This window comes from Hippopotamus amphibius, chromosome 12, assembly GCF_030028045.1.
Source record: "Hippopotamus amphibius kiboko isolate mHipAmp2 chromosome 12, mHipAmp2.hap2, whole genome shotgun sequence".
NCBI classification, from domain to species: domain Eukaryota; kingdom Metazoa; phylum Chordata; class Mammalia; order Artiodactyla; family Hippopotamidae; genus Hippopotamus; species Hippopotamus amphibius.
The window spans coordinates 49947301-49966771 of record NC_080197.1 but is presented as its reverse complement, the minus strand read 5'-3'; the positions used below and the strand labels follow the sequence as shown (position 1 = coordinate 49966771).

The window sequence follows — 19471 nt, the reverse complement described above, 5'->3', positions numbered from 1 at the left end:
TTAAAAAGTGTCCAAAGAAAAATCGCAATTCTGCGAGACTAGTATTAAATATTTAGGACATAGGATATCTAAAGAAGGATTTTTAATTGATCTGGATATAGTGAAAGCCATTCTAGCCTTCCCCACCCCAAAGACAAAAAGACAATTAAGGGGATTTTTAGGACTTGCAGGCTACTGTAGGAATTGGAGGCCAAATTTTTCCTTAATTGCTCAGCCACTATATAATCTACTCAAACAAGACCAACCTCAACCTCTTTGCTGACATTTAGAACATCCTGAAGCCATGGAGACCTTAAAAAAACTTCTGGCCAAGGTCCCAGTCCTGGGGCATCCAAATTATGATCTACCCTTCTTCCTCTTTGTTCACAAAAACAAGGGGATTGCATTAGGAGTACTAACCCAGAAACATGGTGGTTATTACCGGCAATAGGATATTATAGTCAACAGCTAGATTCAGTAGCCAGGGGCCTCCCCCCTTGCCTCCAGGCTGTCACAGCAACAGCTGTGCTGTGTCAGGCCACAGAAGAGATAGTTATGAGCCACCATATTACTACTTTTATTCCTCACTCTGTGGAAGCTTTACTAAACTCTCATCACACATTATTCTGCAAGTTGATTAACTTCCCATGAGATTGTCCTGCTCTCACCAAATGTAACTCTTCACAGATGTAACAAGCTTAATCCAGCCACCTTGCAACCAGAGGAATCAGGTGTCAATGATGAAAAAGATGATTGCATTGTTTTAACTGACAATCTTTTATCTCCCAGTATTGATCTCCAAGAAAGCCCTATGAATAATCCTGATTTTATATTATTCACTGACAGTTTGTATCTGCAAGGACCTCATGGAAATTACCAGGTTTGTTATACAGTTATTTCTCCAGTATCAGTTCTTGAGACTGGTCCCTTACATAATGTCTCTTCTGCCCAACAGGCTGAATTAATAGCATTAACAAGAGCCTGTCAGTAGGCAAAAGGGAAATCTGCTAACATTTATACTGACAGCCACTACACTTTTGAGATAGCACATGATTTTGGCATGTTTTTGAAACAAAGAGAATTTTTAACATCCTCAGGACAGCCTATCAAAAAGGGAAGACAAGTTGCAGAATTATTGGATGTGATTCTGCTACCAAGTGCATTAGCTATCATTAAAGTATCAGGACATTCAAAGGCTGACACCACAGAGGCAAAAGGGAACTCCTTAGCTGATTACGCTGGCAAGCCAGCAGCTCTGCAGAATGATAATAGTCAACTAACAGCTGTTTTCTCCTTTCAGCCTCCCAGTAACCTTACTGACACCCTGTTAGATTTGCAGGAAATGGTATCAAAAGGAGAAAAGGATACTTGGAAACAAAAAGGAGGAAGGTTTGACTCCAACAAAGGGCTCTGGATAGGCCCAAATGGAAAGTCTATCCTTGGTTTGGAGCTCAATACCCCATTTTACAATATATTCATGAGCTAACTCATTGGAACCCAGATAAGATGGCATTGTGGGGTAAACAATATTTTTGGAAGCCTTCCTTCACTATAGCTCAGAAAATTTATTCTAGATGCACTACATGCCCAAAATACAACCCAGGAAAGCCATTACACAGTTCTCAGGGAATCTTTCCATTACCTGCTGGCCCTTTTGAAGTTTGACAGATTGATTTTATCCAAATGCCCCCCTGTCAAGTTTACCAGTATGTACTTGTTATGATTGGTATGTTTTCACATTGGGTTGAGGCATTACCATGCAGAAAGGCCACTGCACAGTCGGTAGGCAAATTAATATTAGAAAGGATGATTCCCATTTGGAGAGTCCATGCAGAAATACATAGTGATAGGGGAACCCATTTTACTGGGTAAATTGTCAAGGAAATTTGCAAAATCTGGCCAATCATGTAGCATTTCCATTGTGCTTACCACCCCCAGTCCTCTGGGCTACTAGAAAGAACAAATGGAACAATTAAAAACAGTTGGCCAAAATTGTAGATGCTTATTCCTTACCCTGGCCAAAGGCCCTTCATTGGTCCTCCTCGAGCTAAGATCTACTCCCTTTGGGAAACATCATTTGTCTCCTCTTGAAATTATCACTGGGAGACCAATGAGACTAGATGAAGTATTGTATGAACCTATATTATTAAAAGGGGGCATGTTACATTACTGTAAAAGCTTAATCAAGCTCCTAAAAGAACATTCTAAGCTTGTTTCTGAAGCTTATCATAGTAATCTATCTTCGCATGAAGATCAGATATTCCATGATCTCCCACCGGGAGATTATGTATACTGGAAAAGACATCATTTAAAAGACTCACTATAACCCAGATGGAAAGGCCTTCACCAGGTACTCTTAACTAGCTTGTGCACAGCAAAATTAAAGGGAATTGACTCCTGGATTCATAATTCCCACTTAAAAATGGCCCCTGCACAGGACTGATTCATAGAGAGGACTGCTGACCTCAAACTCACCTTAAAATGATGCTCAATAGAGGAGAAAGTACACTCACATCAGGACGAGAAGACAATATCAGGAGTAGACAGCTGACCCAAGATGCTGGGCCTGATTTGTATGACCATTTACAGTGTTTTGCTGACTTTTTGGACCTTTGCATATGAATCAAATGTTTTCATATCATGGGCACTGTCCTACGCTAATATTAAAAATCAATCCAGTTGGGTTTGTGGCCAATTACCTGAGTCTAGCACTTCTGGGTTACCTTGGCGGGTTTCTCCCTTCCAAGGCTCTGATTGGATAGTAGCCCTTAGGAAATTTATTTTAGAAGAAAAGATTTCAGTCCTGTCCAGGCTACGTTTGATATTACTAGATGAGATACTCTCACCTGGGCAATTAATAATACCTACTCTGACCCTGGCCATAGATTCAAATTTTCTTTTAGCATCACCCAAACTCAATCAGAACAATGAGCTAAGTCTCAATCAAAAAATGTAACCTTAGGGAAGAAAGATGGCGGTGAAGTAGAAGGACATGGAACACATCTCTCTCAACAGATGCATTAGAAATACACCAAAAGATGCAATAATTCCCACAGGGAACCAGCTGAACACCAGCAAATGACCTCAGACACCAGAAAGGACTGCAAAGATCCTGATATAACTGGGTAGGACAGAGAGGGGAAATAAAAGGAGAAAGAGGAGAAGAAGAAAGGAAAGAGACGGGTCCCACACCCTAGGGTGGGGGGATCTGAAACAGAGGGGAGATTGCCAAATTTGGGGAAATGTCCCTTATCTGATGGGGAAACCCCTTCTCCAATGGGGAATTTCCTTGGGTCAGTAAGGAGGTATTTATGACTATTCAAAGAGGGTGAAGCATCTGAGCTGTGGCAGATGGGAAAGAGTGAGAAACACATGGAGGCTCCACACCACAGCTCAGCGTTCCTGGACTGACATGTCAATTCACAGCTGAACAGGGGGTCTCGGAGAGGGAGCATGGGAACCAGAGAACTGGTTCAGGGTGAGAAACACTGTTGGCAGTGGGGAGATGGACTGAGAGGACAGGAGGGAAGAAATCTGCAGTGAAGGGTGCCTACTGCAGGGGGGTCTGAGACCATAGTGGCAGCTGGATACTGCTGACTCACAAGCAGGGGGGAGAAGCAGTGGGCATATCCTCTCTCTCTCTCTCTCTCTCTCTCTCTCGGCACCTGCGATGGACAGAGGAAGGACCCCTGTAGGCCAAGCTAAGGCACTCAGGGATAACAAAGGCCCCCAGGCGGGGCTGGCTTAGAGTGCCTGCAGCCAAGAGCCAAAAGCCTGCAGAGAGTCCAAACACCGAGACATTCTGTTTACCCCTGAGCGGCCAGCGTCCCTCTGCAACAGGCACTGCCACGCCCAACTGAACTGCTGTGAACCCAGGCAGGGCGCCACTGCTCACTCACTCCCAGGGGAAGGAGCTACTATTGTACCCTCTCTCTCCCCACACACCAGCGCTTATGGATGAACAATAAAGGATGCTCTGCTGGTTGCAGAATAATACAAAAAGCCCAAGGTGGGTAGAAGGACACTTATAGCTGAGACCCCAAGGGGACAGAAATATTAGTATTAATTCTATTGAACTGGTCCATTCTGGGGTCAGTTCTAGTGGTGTTTTTTTAATTAATTATGATCTTAGTCCTAAGGGATCTACAAGTTTTATAACATATTTTTTATTCTCTTTTTATTCTATTTTTATTTTTAGCCTTTTTATATATTTCTATTTCTAGCTAAGTTTCCTGTAGTGCTGACTGTATCTCTCCTACCTTCTTTTCATCTCTATCTTTTATACATTTCTATTTCTTTCTTTTTATTTTCATATTTCCAGTCACACTACACTCTTCTGTTACCCTGTCTTCTATCCTTTTTTAGTTTATTTTATCTTAATATACTTATAAGCAATATTATCTGTCTGCTCTGTCTCCTTGCTTTATTCTCCAGATGACACACTGCTTTGGTATTTATTATTAGGTTTTTGTCTTTATCTTAGTTCTTAGTGTAATTGTCTGATTTCATTCTGAGAATCTTCAGTCTGTCTGGTGGTACTCTAGGTCTTTATTATATTTGATCCTAGCTTTCAATATCTCCCTGGATTTGTGTTTCTGTGTATGTGGTGTTATTTGTTTGTTTGTTTGTTTGTTTTTGCTTTTGTTTCTGTTTTGTTCTGTTTGGGTTTTGAATTTGTGTTGGTTTTCTCTTTGAATGTCTGATAGCATACTGGGGTTCTTCTGTCAGGTCTTTCTAGTGCCTTATGTTCTATTGGATTCAGTATTTGTGTGTCTTATACATGTATGTGTCTCCTTGTATTTGTTTGACTCAACACTCTGCCATTAGTCTGGGGCTTGGACAGTCTTCTATAAACCCCTTTATTGCTGGGACAAGCAACCTCTGAAGTTTGGACTACCATGAGAAAACAAAGAAACACCATGCAGGCAAAGGAGCAGGAAAAAAAACCCACAAGACCAAATAAATGAAGAGGAAATAAGAAAAATTCCTGGAAAAGAATTCAGGTTAATGATAGTAAAAATGATATGAAATCTCGATAACAAAATATCAAAAATACAAGAAACAGTTAATAAGGACTCAGAAGAACTAAAGAACAAACAAACAGTAATGGACAACAAAATAACTGAAATTAAAAATACTCTAGATGGTATAAACAGCAGAATAACTGAGGCAGAAGAATGAATAAGTGAGTTGGAAGATAGAATGGGGGAAATAACTGCCACAGAGCAGGAAAAAGAAAAAAGAATAAAAAGAATGGAAAAACTGTAACCTCCAGTCTACTAGAAAGAAACCTCCCACAATTATGGGATGGATTTATGTGGTTAACACCAGGTTATGGTCCTTTAAGTTTAAAAGCATCTCTGTGTTGAGAAAAATTAAATCAAACCAAGGATGACCAGCCTAGTAACATCAGGAAATTAGGCTGGGTGTCTTATGAATAAAGCCTACATGTTATTACCCTTAGAGACAGTAATTGGTATGGAATCGACTGGGTCAGACAACCAGAGATTCACTGTGCTGGACCTAATGGAACTCAGTGGATTTGTGGTACTAATTTATGGCCTTGGTTTCCACCAGGATGGATAGGAAGATGTACCCTGGGATTTTCATGGACTCAAGGTCATATATGTAACAATTTAGGGATGACCCCACCCAACCTATGATTGGTATGAGCCTGATGGGTCAAGAGATCTGTATTCGGTTGGTATTAGCATTTAACAGCTATTTTTGCACCTTCAGTAGGACTGGAGAATGTAATCAGCTATACTGAAGCTTTAACAAATTTTACTCAACAGGCTTTAAATGATAGTAACTGGGCTATTAGCCTATTGAATTCTGAGGGCTCTAGGATGAAAAAAGTGGTGCTACAAAACTACACGGCCCTTGACATCCTTACAGCATCTCAGGGAGGCACCTGTGCCATAAAGCAAACTGAATGCTGTGTTTTCATACCTGATGAATCCTCTAATGCAACACGTTTAATGAAGTATATGAAAAATCAGATTTCTGCCTTACATGACCCAGTCGCTAGCCATGGTGACCTCTTTAAAAACTGGTCCAGGGGACCGAGAAAAGATGACAGAGGAGTAAGACATGGAGATCACCTTCTTCCCCACAAATACATCAAAAATACATCTATTTGTGGAAAAGCTCCTAGGAGACACCTTCCGAATTCTGACAGGGGACCTCGGACCTCCAGAAAGACAAGACAATCCCCCCACATAACTGAGTAGCACAAAAGAAAAAAGAGACAAAGGAATCCTGAGGAGATGTGCCCCTCTGGGAGGGAGCTGTGAAGAGAGGAAAGGTTCCACACACTGAGAAGCCCCCTCATTGGCGGGGACAGACAGCAGGAGCTTCAGAGCCCTAGAGGAGAGAGCAACAACAGGTGTGCAGGGGGCAGAGCAGAAAGATTCCTGCACTGAGGATTCAGGCAGCACTCCCAAGCCAGAGACACTGGTGTGCTCACCCACAGTGGCAGGTGGGGCTGGGCACTGAGGCTTGGGCTTCAGAGAATAGATACCAGGGAGAAAACTGGGGCTGGCTACGAGAATACAGCCTGGTGGGGAAGTGCACCATAGCTAGCTGGGAAGGGGTTGGGGGAAAGCCTGGGCCTGACAGGCAGGAGACCTTTGTTTCTGGGTGCTCAAGAGGAGCTTGCTGCTCCAAGAACCCACAGGCTGCAGAGTGGCACCTGTGCGAGCACCACCAATGACCTGCGGCTGCTAAATTGAAACACAGAGCCTGTCGCCGCCACACCTGCCACCATCACTGCCAAGCATCCTGTGTGCAGGGCAGGTCATTGGTGGCATCCTCCCAGTGGCAGGTGCAGCCCGCCAGTGCCGGAGGTCCTGTGTTTGGGACCAGCTTCCCTGAGAGAGCGTGGCACACCTCAGGTTCATGCCGACCTCTGCTGCTGCAAGCACACCTGCAAATTTAAATTAGACTGCCCATACCCCTCCCTCCCCCCGACCTGCACTTGCAAGTGAGCCCCAATCACCCTCTTTTGCCCCCTCTTGCCTAGGCAGGGAACCAACTCCTGAGAGCAGCCCACATACAAAGAAGGGACCAAAACCAAAACTGATCCCCGAGGACTGTAGGACCAGAGAAGAGAAAGGAAAACAGCCACAGGAGGAGCAGATTTAATACCCACAAAAGGCTTGATAGACTCTGCATCTGTGGATCACCTGAGTAGATGTGCGTTTCTACAATAAAGGCTGTAGACTTAGGGGGCAACTGTGGACTGTGGAGGCAAATACATACAGGACTAATACCAGATTACAGTCTGACCTCTCCACAGTCCTCTGCATAGCAAGTGCAGAGACCTACCTAGAAGTATTGGAGGACTTCCTGGTATGTTTGACTTGTTCCTGGTTTTATGTATTTGTTAGTTTAATCTTTACTGTATTTATTTGTATGTGGGTTTGTATATGGGTTTGATTACTCCCTTTGTTTTCTCTCTTTCTCTTTTCTTTGTTTTCTCTTCTCCTTCTCTTTTATTCTCTTTTTGCAAGTGCAAGTGTGCACATCTCCTTGTGTTATTTTGACTGCTTAGAGTTGCTTTTACCACATGTCTTGGGGATTTGTCTGTCCTTTCCCTTTCTTCCTTTTTTTTTTTTCTTTTCTCTCTTTCTACCTCCTTTTTCCATTGCTGTGCAGCTTCAAGGGGGCTTGGTGCCCTGGCTGAGAGTCAGACCTGGACCTCTGAGGCAACAGAGCTGTGTCCAGAAGTTGGACCACCAAAGAACTCCAGACCCCATGGAATATTAATCAGCAAGTGCTCTCCCAGAGGTCTCATTCCACACTAAGGTCCAAATCCAACCAAAGACCAGCAAGCTCCAGTGCTGGATACCTCAAGCCAAACAACTAGCAAGACAGGAACATAACCCCACCCATTAGCAGACAGACAGCCTATAGCCACACTAAGTCCACAGACACACCCAAACCCACCAACAGACATGCCCCTGCACATCAAAAGGATAAGATCCAGCTCCACACACAAGAACCTATGCACCAGTCCCCCCCGCCCCATCAAGAAGCCTACACAACCCACTAGACCAACCTCCCCACTGGGGACAGACAACAGAGTTAAAAAGAACTATGACCCTGCAGCCTGAGGAAAGAAGACCCCAAACACAGTAAGTTAAACAAAATGAGAAAACAGAGAAAGATGCAGCTGATGAAGGAACAAGATAAAATCCCACAAGACCAGGCAAATGAAGATGAGATAACCAGTCTACCTGAAAAAAGAATTCAGAATAATGATAGTAAAAATGATCAAAGATTTCAGAGATAGTATTGAGGCACAGATGGAGCAAATGAAAGAAATGTTTAACAAGGAGCTAGGATAACTAAAGAGCAAAAAAACAGTGATGAACAACACAATAACTAAACTTAAAAATACTCTGGAAGGAACGCAGAGCAGAATAACTGAGATAGAAGGACAGGTATGTTACCTGGAAGATAGAATGGTGGAAATAACTGACACAGCAGAATAAAGAAAAGAGAATGAAAAGAATTTAGGACAGTCTCAAAGACCTCTGAAACAACATCAAACGTACCCTATCAAATTATAGGGGTCCCACAAGAAGAAGATAAAAAGAAAGGGTCTGAGAAAATATTTGAAGAGGTTAGAGTGGGAAACTTCCCCAACATGAGAAAGCAAATAGTCAATCAAGTCCAAGAAGTGCAGAGAGTCCCATATAGATTAATCCAAGGAGAAACACATCGAGGCATATATTAATCAAACTAACAAAAATTAAACACAAAGAAAAGATATTAAAAGCAGCAAGAGAAAAGCAACTAACAGCACATAAGGGAAAACCCATAAGGGTAACAGCTGATCTCCGTCTTTACGGAGCTGGAGGAATCAGGCTCCCTGACTTCACACTATACTACAAGGCCACGGTGATCAAGACAATATGGTACTGGCACAAAAACAGAAATATAGATCAATGGAACAGAATAGAGAGCCCAGAGATAAACCCACACACATATGGGCACCTCATCTTTGACAAAGGAGGCAAGGATATACAATGGAGAGAAGACAGCCTCTTCAATAAGTGGTGCTGGGAAAATTAGACAGCTACATGTAAAAGAATGAAATTAGAACACTTCCTAACACCATACACAAAAATCAACTCAAAATGGATGAAAGACCTAAACGTAAGGCCAGACACTATAACACTCTTAGAGGAAAACATAGGCAGAACACTCTATGACATCCATCAAAGCGAGATCCTTTTGGACCCCCCCCCCCAGAATAATGGAAATAAAATCAAGAATAAACAAATGGGACCTAATGAAACTTAAAAACTTTTGCACAGCGAAAGAAACCATAAACAAGACAAGAAGGCAACCTTCAGAATGGGAGAAAATACTTGCCAGTGAAGCAACAGACAAAGGATTAATCTCTGAAATATACAAGCAGCTCATGCAGCTTAATACCAAAAAAGCAAATAATGCAATCCACAAATGGGTTGAATACCTAAATAGACATTTCCCCAAAGACATGCAGATGGCCAACAAACACATGAAAAGATGCTCAACATCAGTAGTCATTAGAGAAAAGCAACTCAAAGCCTCAGTGTGGTGTCATCTCACACAGGTCAGAATGGCCATCATCAAAAATTCTAGAAACAGTAAATGTTGGAGAGGGTGCAGAGAATAGGGAACTCTTCCGCACTCTTAGTGGGAATGTAAATTGGTACAGCCACTATGGAAAACAGTATGGAGATGCCTAAAAATAGAACTACCATATGACCCAGCAATCCCACTCCTGGGCATATACCTTGAGAAAACCATAATCCATAAAGAAACATGTACCACAATATTCATTGCAGCACTATTCCCAATAGCCAGGACATGGAAGCAACCTAAATGTCCATCAACAGATGAATGGATAAAGAAGATGTGGCACATATATACAATGGAATATTACTCAACCATAAAAAGCAATGAAATTGAGTTATTTGTAGTGAGGTGGATGGACCTAGAGTCTGTCATACAGAGCGAAGTAAGCCAGAAAGAGAAAAACAAATACTGTATGCTAACTCATATATATGGAATCTAAAAAAATGGCTCTGATGAATCCAGTGACAGGGCAAGAATAAAGATGCAGATGTAAAGGATGGACTTGAGGGCGTGGGATGGAGAGTGAAGGGGAAGCTGGGACGAAGTGAGAGAGTAGCACTGACATATATACACTACTGAATGTAAAATAGATACCTAGTGGGAAGCTGCTGCATAACACATGGAGATCAACTTGATGACGGGTGATGACTTAGAGGGGTGGGATAGGGAATGTAAGAAGGAGTCATGGGAGGGTGGGGATATGGGGATATATGTATAAATATAGCTGATGCACTTTGTTGTACAGCAAAAACTGGTACAAGACTGTAAAGCAATTATATTCCAATAAAGAACTTAAAAAAAAAAAACTGCTTCAGATAGGTGTTTTCAGGAGCTGATTTTATGAGCCCAATTCTTGCATCTCCTCATATCTAGAAAAGCACTAAATTCCTTCATGGTGGTTTCTGCTCCTTGTGACTAGCAGTAACTTTCTGCAAAAATATGTGTTTGATTGCATGTACTCCTCCTTCACCAAGATCACATATATAACTGGCCTTCCACCTACCTCTTTGGAGCAGTTTCTCAGAGCTATCTGAAATGCTGTCTCCCAAGCTGTAGTTCTCATTTTGCCCCAAATAAAACTTAACTCGCAACTCTAACATTGTGCATTTTTTTTAAGTCAGCATCAGAAAATCTGCCAAACAAGACATAATTCTCAACTTCTAGGTTGTAGATGTTTGGTTTTTGTTTTTGGTTGTTGGTTTTATTATTTTATTTTATTTTATTTTATTTTATTTATTTATTTTATTTTTTTATTTTTTATTTTTTATTTTTTATTTTTTTGGAGGCACAGCCCAAGGATCCCTTCCCCATAAGACTTAGATAAGACTCATTGATGCCACCCTACCTTAGCCAGACACAGACCCTCCAAATTTCCATTCTTTGCCTCATAAGTGATTGGATAAACTGCTTGACCCCAATCATTTGTCTGGTTAACAAAATGCTTATTAACCAAACTTTGCTTAAGATTCTTTCCCTCCTTCAGGTCCCTGAATTTTGGCCCACCCTCAGCCTGAACCAGCATACAGCCCCTCCTTAACAGCCCCTCCTGAGAGCATCTTGGCCTCAGGGTAAAATATCCTCTTATACACTGTCTGATGTTGTCACTCTCTTCATCCTATATCCCTACCCCTGTTCTTTCTATTCTTCTTATAAGATAAACTCCTCTTTGCCTAACCATTGAGACACACAGATTTTGTGGTCAGAATTCTTTCCCTCTGTGCTACCCACTTTCCCTTTTAATAGTACCTTCTCTTCCCTTCAATAATTCTTTCCAGTGAAGTCTCTTTCTTTTTTGCGGGGTGGGGAAGAGAATTTAGAGATACAGCACTTTATTATATGCTTTCGAGGGTTTAGAATCACTTAAGCCACATAACCATGGTGAAATTTTTCATTTTCATTTTGTAAACAAGGTGGGGAGGGGCTTGAAGTTGTGAGACACGAAGTCATTTTTCAAAGTCACACATGTAGTAAGGAGCTGAGTTTTTGTCACAGGGGTGGCAGTGGATGGGTGGAGGAAGATCTGGGACCCTGCCAGGTCTCTTTGTCCTTGATTAAATTCTACAATCATAACTCCCCTTTTCAGTGCCTTTGCCACCAAGTAGTTTTGTCAGCAGCTGATCTGAGATACAGCACTTAGCTTCTGGGTTTTTACTTCCCCTTCTGTAAACAAAACTGGCAGGATTTTTCAGAGGCCTCTTACTCTCCTCTTGGGGCTTCACGGCACTTCCCAATTCTTTACTTTTATCAGTTTCACTTTTCGTGAGCCTTCGTCACTCAAGCCCTTCGTGCCCCACGTTGGGCGCCACTTGCCGAGACCAGCTCGGCGACTCAAGGTGAGTGATGGCTGCCGCAAGCTTAAAGAAAACACAGACACAGATTTAAGAGAAAGATGGGACCGGGGGACTCAAGACCTCTAGGATCAAGAGCCCAGTGAAGTCTCTTTTTATAGAGAGCAGACATGTTTTCTCATTTGACAGGGGAAATGGAGAAGTTAGGGGGTAGCTATTTTGGACAAGTCACCCTGAGGGCATCATGAGAAGCCTGTGTCTGGGGAGGGTGACAGGGTGAAGGATGAGCAGCAGGGTCCCAAGGACAAGCTGGGGATGATGACCTTTTGCCCAGGGTCAGCAGGAAAGAACAAGACAGAGGATCCAGGGGATGGGAGAGTGAGTGGTGCTCTGCTATCCCAGACTCAGGCCTGAATGCCATTTAAAATGCTCCCACACCTCCTTCCCTGTTCTTCACTTCCCTAGCATGGGACACTGATGTGAATGGGTCCAGCATTGGCCAAATAATGGAGACTGTGGTCTGCCTCCTACCTGCTCCCACCACTGCAAACATTCCTCTAGTAATTAACCCCTCACTCTCCTATACCCTAGATTTCTCCCCCATAGACCAGCTCCTCCTTAGCATTCAAACATCTCCCTCAACTTAAACAATTTCCTCCTTGACTCCCAGCCCAGAGGCTGCCCTTTTTCTCCACAAATAACCAAATTTATTTAAATGAGTTGTCTTCATCACTGCATTCTCTCACCTCCCAGCCAACTCTCCTACAGAGAAAGCTCCCAGCAGACCTCAGATTTCCACAGCACCTCCCTGTGGCTGCATTCACAAGCCTGTCTGATTGACCCAATAGAGTTCCCCAGATGTGACCCTCCTCCCTGAAGCTTCTCTAGTGAGTTCATTGGTACCACAATTTTGTTACTCCTATCTCTCTTGTTTCTCCTGAAATTTTTCTGTTTTCTCTCCTTTGCCTGGGCCTTGAATGCTGTTTCTCTTTTCTTTTCTTCCCTAGCTATACTGTCTCCTGAGGTTCCAAGTATCACCTACGTGTTGATGACCACTGGACTTAAATTTCCAGCTCAGCACAATCCCCTGAGCCCTAAACACACCCTCCCAGCTTCCTACCCAGCACCTCATCCTCAGAAAATGGCACCTCAGTTCACATGGGAGTTGGTAGTCAGGACTGCCTTTCCTTCACTTCCCACACCCAAATCACCAGAAAGACTCATGGCTACTTTTTCTGAAATGTGCTGCTTCTCCTCATGCCCACTGCCACCACTCTAGTCTAGTCCAGGCTATGGGAATCTCTCCCTGGACTTCTATGAGCCTCTCAGCTTCCATTCACCTTCTCCAAACTGGTCACATCCCCTCAGAACAACAGGTCCCTTTCCTGTTGAAGCCTTTGATGGATTTTCACTGAGCTTCAGTGATAACCCTAAGTCCTAAACATGACCTACAAGGCTCAACATCCTATGCTGTATGTCCCCATCTTCCCCTTCCCTGCTCACTGTGCCCCAGCCATTTCCTAAACTCACAGAATTCTTTCCTACCTTAGGAATTTGCTCATGCTCTTCTTGCTGCTTTGGAGCACCCACCTTTCCATTTTCTGCTTGGTTAATGTCAGCTTATGTCTACATCACATCCATATATACTGATTCTCAAGAAGGCTTTTCTGTCCTCCCCAGAGTACACATGCCCTTCCATTATGGTCTCTTGTCACACCTGAGCTTCTCCTTCCCAGTACTTATCATGTATGGATTCTGGCTATTCATTCCTATGAATAGTTGTTTAATATCTATTTCCTCCATTTAACTATAACCTAGTGGAGTGACCCTGTCTGTTTTCATCACAACTATAACTCTTAGCTCTTAGGATAGCACTAGACAGAATAAATATTTCTTGAATGAGCACTAAGTATTTTACAATAATAAATAGGCACACACACACACACACACACACACACACACACACACACACACACACACAAGGACATGGAGTCCCCATCTCCCAACTGCTGTGAGTGTTGACTGCCAATGTCACACAGCTTCCCCATTTCTTTGGAGAATTGCCCTCAGCTGAGGAGAGCTGCCTCATGGGCAACCTTCAGCCCCACAGATTACAGCATTTCTCCCTTGCCTCAAGGTAAGGTGACTAGAATAAGGAAGGGAAAACCAACACCTTGTGATGCTATTCATGCCCTACAGCTCCCCATGGGATCAGGCTGAAACTAGACATCACCTGATATGGGTCTTCCCTTAGCAGCTTCTCTATCCTGCTCACCTAATCAATATTTCCTGACAGTTTCTCCTTAATAAACCACTGAACAAGAATCTCAGTCTCAAGCTCTGCTTCTAGAAAACTCAATCTAAAATTTAAAAATAAAAACCTATAATATGAAGGAAAATGTGTGGAGTCAGGGATGAGAAGGAAAAATGAAATGAAAAGAAGTGAAATGAAAGTAAAGATGCCTTGTGTGAACCTGTGCATGCCCCCAAGAATTGAGGTGGATAAATCAACTCTTTGCATCTTTGTTCCCTCACCCAAATTATTAAATGAATCAATGAGTGGGGAGAGAAGGAGAAAAGAGGAGAGCCCTTCTTCTTCCCCCACTACTCCCTTATATTCTCTATTCATCCCAGCCTCCCTGTCCTTTCACCTCCCCCTGACATCACACATACTTCTCCCCTGCTGCTCCCCAGGAGATACAAATGCACACTTTCCAATCCTTTGGGGTTTCTCTTTTAGTGCCCCTGGAAGGTCATAATGTGTTCAGTGAGGCCACAAGAGATCTGCTCGTCCCCAATTCTTTAATGGAATCTCAGCCTCTCTTAAAGGAGGAGAAATGAACATTAAGTCCATAAGCCTTCTTTGCCCTGGAACCAGCCAGTATGCCCTGTGTGTTCTATAATAGTCTTTTGTTAATCCCTAGCTAGGGCACTGGCCAAAGCAGTGTTTCAGGTCCTGGCCCCGTGGGCTTATGGTATTGGAGAGACATAAATATGTTACCATGGTGACACCATAACAGATTAATATGCGAATCCTCCTGGAGCAAAGCTGCTTTAATAAGGTTCGTCTCTGCATGAGGGAAGCAAAGGATATTCCATGCCTTTCAGGACAAAGTCAGGGCCAATGGATGTGAGAGAGGGTAGGGAAGTGGAACAGCCACCACTCCCATCTCAGGCCAACATTTTTGGGTGCTCTGGGCTTCCTGAGTCAATCTTGCCTCGAGAAATAGGGTGCCTAATCCCAAAGCTTGTCACCGAAAGATATCTTGTGTCATTCTTTTATCCAATGCCTTGCTAGTCATTGTGCAGCCTGCATCTCTCTGCATAATTACTGGGTTAATCCTCACAGTCATCCCCACCTCATCACCACTACTAAGCTGTTCTTTGCTGGAAGATCCTCCAAAGCAACTGGTTAGCAGTGCTCTGCCCCAAAAGATTAAAAGTGTCAAACATGTGATTCCTCAAAGGAAGAGAAGAGTCAAATACTCAGGACAAATGCTAATGGTGCAAATATAATCAGGGAACCTGAGATAAAATCTGGCCCTCAGTTTTAGGTAGAGAAGATTGGAAAGTTTTGTAATTCTCGCAAATAAGCCAGTCCCTTCTATTCCAAAGCAGACTTTTGCAAATCTAGATGGGCTCTCAGATTAGTCTTGGTGGCTGTCACTTCTCAGCTAAGATTAAGGCACATTTAAGAAATCCAGAAGGACTGGGTGTGCTGTCCTGCAGGCAGCCCCTGGTGGCCTATATTCTTACTGTTCAAATTATGGTCCATGGACCAGTGGCATCAGCATCACCTGAAAGCTTATTAAAAATGGATTCTCAGGTTCCAACTTAAACCTACTGAATGAGAATTTGTATTTGTATTACAAAGTCCAAGCTTGCTCTGCTCACCACATGACAGGCCAATGAATCGGAGACAAGGTGTTGAGGCAAGGAATGAGACTTTATTTGGAAAGCCAGCAGACTGAGATGATGGCCAACTAGTATCTCTGAAAAAACCATCTTATCAGGATCAGGATGCCAGTTTCTTTTATAGAATCAGAGAGGGAGAGGTGGTGAATAAATAAAGTAAAATGGCAGAAGAGAAAGGGAGAGGCAGTGGGGAAGTAAAGTAAAAGGGCCATCAGTCTTGTAAAACATCTCTGGGAATGACCAGCCTCGGTGAGGGGATGTTAATTTCTTCTTTTCTGCAGCCATTCACAGGTGGGCAGGTTGTCAGCCTGTGAGCTAAACAGAGGCACCTTAGTTTAACATTCAGGCAGAGGGGCAGTGTTCCCTGAGGCAGGCCATCATTTATGATTATAATAACAAAAGCAACCAAAAGCAAAGGTTAAAGTCAAAGAAACAGATCCAATATGGAGTCCAATTTAGCTCTTTCCTGTTACATTTGTAGGGGAGGAAAACAAATTTTTCACCACCCTCTTACATTCTATGACAGAGGCCCTGGAAATTAAACTGATGAAAGACATATTAAGACAGAAAAACAGAGTTTATTAACATATACATTGTTCGTATGTGTAGGAGAAATTCAGTGATGAATGACTAAAGAAGGTGGATAGAACTTCAGGCTTATAATAGCATCTTAACAAGGAGCAATAAATTTGTACAGAAGTGATAAGACAAAGGAAAAGAGGTTTAGGCTTTTAGTGGTGGCAAACTGTGGAAAGGTAAATATATGGGGGAAACTAATGGAAGATAAGGGTTGTTTTAGTAAAGTTTGTTATGTAGATTCTTTTTGGTATTATTCCTGGGCTGGTAAGAGTCTAGAGTTGTCCTCCTCTTCCTGCTGAGAAAGGGAGACACCCAAACATATGGAAATGTAAGTCCTGCTCTTAGGCAAATAGAGGAGGAGGGCAAAGACCTTGTTTGGCATCTGCTGTTTCTCAACTGTCTTCAGCTCAGAATAATCCTTATGCCAAAGTGGCATATTTTTGTATGGCATCTGATCCCCTATACAATTTTACCCTATTCCCAGGCAATTCAGATGCATAACAAAGCTTGAGAGGTACTAGCCTTCAGCCCTTAGAGTTTCTGGAGTAGATGTGTTCATGTGTGCAGATGCTGACGCAAGGCAAATGGTACAATGGGCCCAGTCTCCAGCTCACATCTTACCACCAACTTCACTCAACACCATAGCAGAAACAAGCTTCAGTTTCTGATAACAATGTAGATAATAATGCCCTGATATGACATAAATTGGAATTAGGGCCAAGAATTGGATTAGTTACTATCTATCGAAACTTTAAAAAATACACTGAACTTTAGTGACAGTGCTTCTTGACACAGAGAGTGCCTTAGAGCCTATTAATTTATTTATGTGCTCAGATTTCCCTGGGAAATATTTAAGGCATAGTACCTAAAGTCAACAAGATGGCTCCTTCTCTTTCAATCCCAGGCACCTTGAGATCCATGGGCTTCAGTGCAGACATGGCCAATTCCAAAAACCACACCCTGCACAACAATTTCTGAAACTGGCACAAGAATGCCATCAAGAAACCCCAATCACAAAGATATGAATCTCTTAAGGGAGTGGACCCTAAGTTCCTGAGGAACATGGACTTTGCCAAGAAGCACAAGGGCCTAAAGGAGATTCAGGCTAACAATGCCAGAGCCATAAGTGCATGTGCCAAGGCTATCAAGGCCCTCATAAAACACAAGAAGGTCAAGCCCAAGATCCCAAAGTGTGGCAGCCCCGAGCTTAGTCAACCTGTATGCATGACTCATCCAAAGCTCAGGAAACATCATCTGACCTTCATTACCAAGGTCTCAGGCTCTGCTGGCTAAAGCCCAAGGCCAAGGCTCAAACAAGGCCCAGGCTGATGCTGTGGCTCTAGCTCTGGCTCCAGCTCAGGCTCAGGCTCCCAAAGGTGGCCAGGCCTCCAAGAAGTCTCCAAAGTAGAGGCCTCTACTGATTCAAGGACAGAAGTGCTGGTGTGACCTCTGGGCTTCTATCTGCATGGGGCTGGTGTCCTCCTGTGCTATTTGTACAAATAAACATGAGGCAGGATCTATCCAAAAGAATCAATTACTCAATCAATCAATCAATAAAATGGACTTAGTTAAGAGTCAGTCAAAATAGAATAAAAACAAGAGTAGGGACATAAAATTGAATCAGTGTTGAAAATGCACACTGTACTGTGAAGTCCTAAACTCTTTTCTATGAGTGGCCACAAATTTACTGTTACATTCTAGTAGCCAAACATGAGGACAAAACCCAGTCAGTTGGATTAATTCACCATTCTCATATGATAAAAAGAGGTCAGTTGCTAAGAAAGAAGACAGTATTCTCTGTTCTTCTTCACAGTGAAACTTCTCAGAGGTGTTGTTTACACACACTGTCCCCACTTCTTTGCCTCTGGTTCTCTCTTTGAACTCTTCCCATCTGGTTTCTGCCTCCCTAGTCCACAGAAGCTACTCTTGACAAGTTCACTGTAGTCTCCATGCTGCCAAATGCATTTCTCTCTCCCCATCTCATTTGACTTCTCAGCACCTTTCTCCTGGTGGACAATTCATTATTAAAACATCATCATCTTTGGCATCTGCCATAACACATTCTTCCGGTTTCCCTTCTGGCTTGCTGGCTGCTCCTTCCTTTCACATGCTATGGTTTCTTCAGGGTACTATATCCTCGGACTGCCTCCCTTCTATGTCACCACTTTCTTTACATGATCTCATACCCCTAAGGCTTTAAATGCCATTCATGCTAAAGTATAACTGTTACTGAGTCCAAGCTCACTCTGCTCACCACACAACTGGCCAATAAATAGGGATGTTACTGAGTCCAAGTCTGCTCTGTTCACCACATGACAGGCCAATGAATTGGAGACAAGGTGTTGAGGCAAGGAATATGACTATTCAGAAAGCCAACAGACTGAGAAAATGTCTCAAATGTCTCAAAAAATGATCTTATCGGGGTCTGGATGCCAGTTTGTTTTATAGAATCAGTGAGGGAGAGGCTGTGAGGAAGTAAAATGAAATGCCATCAGTCTTACAAAACATCTCCAGGAATGACCAGCCTTAGTGAAGGGATATGTTAATTTCAACCATTCACACAGGTTGGCAGGGCAGATTGCCTCTGAGCTGAACAGAAGCACTTTAGTTTAACATTCAGGCAGAGGGGCAGGGTTCCCTGAGGCAGGCCATCATGTATGATTATAGTAACAAAAGCAACAAAAAGCAAAGATTAAAGTCAAAGAAACAGATCTAACATGGAGTCCAATTTAGCTCTTCTCTGTTATAGGGAGATGAGGTATTGAGGCAAGGAATATGACTTTATTCAAAAAGCCAGCAGACCAAGAAGATGGTGGACTAGTGTCCCCGAAAAACCATTTCATTGGGGTTTGGATGCCAGTTTCTTTTATAGAACAGAGAGAGGGAGAAGGTGGAGAAGTAAAGTAAAAAGGTCATAAGTCTGGCAAATTTCTCCTGGAATGGACAGCCTCAGGGAGGGGATGTGTTAATTTCTTCTTTTCTGCAGCCATTCACAGGTGGGCAGGGTCAGATTGTCTCCCTGTGAGCTGAACAGAGGCACTTTAACATTCAGGAAGAGGGGCAGGGTTCCCTGAGGC

The 19471-nt window shown here is 42.9% G+C and overlaps 1 pseudogene; it reads left to right on the top strand.

Moving 5' to 3' along the window:
• The first annotated feature begins 17330 nt into the window (after positions 1–17330).
• Positions 17331–17802, top strand: LOC130833810 (60S ribosomal protein L29-like; annotated as a pseudogene).
• Positions 17803–19471: the final 1669 nt, after the last annotated feature.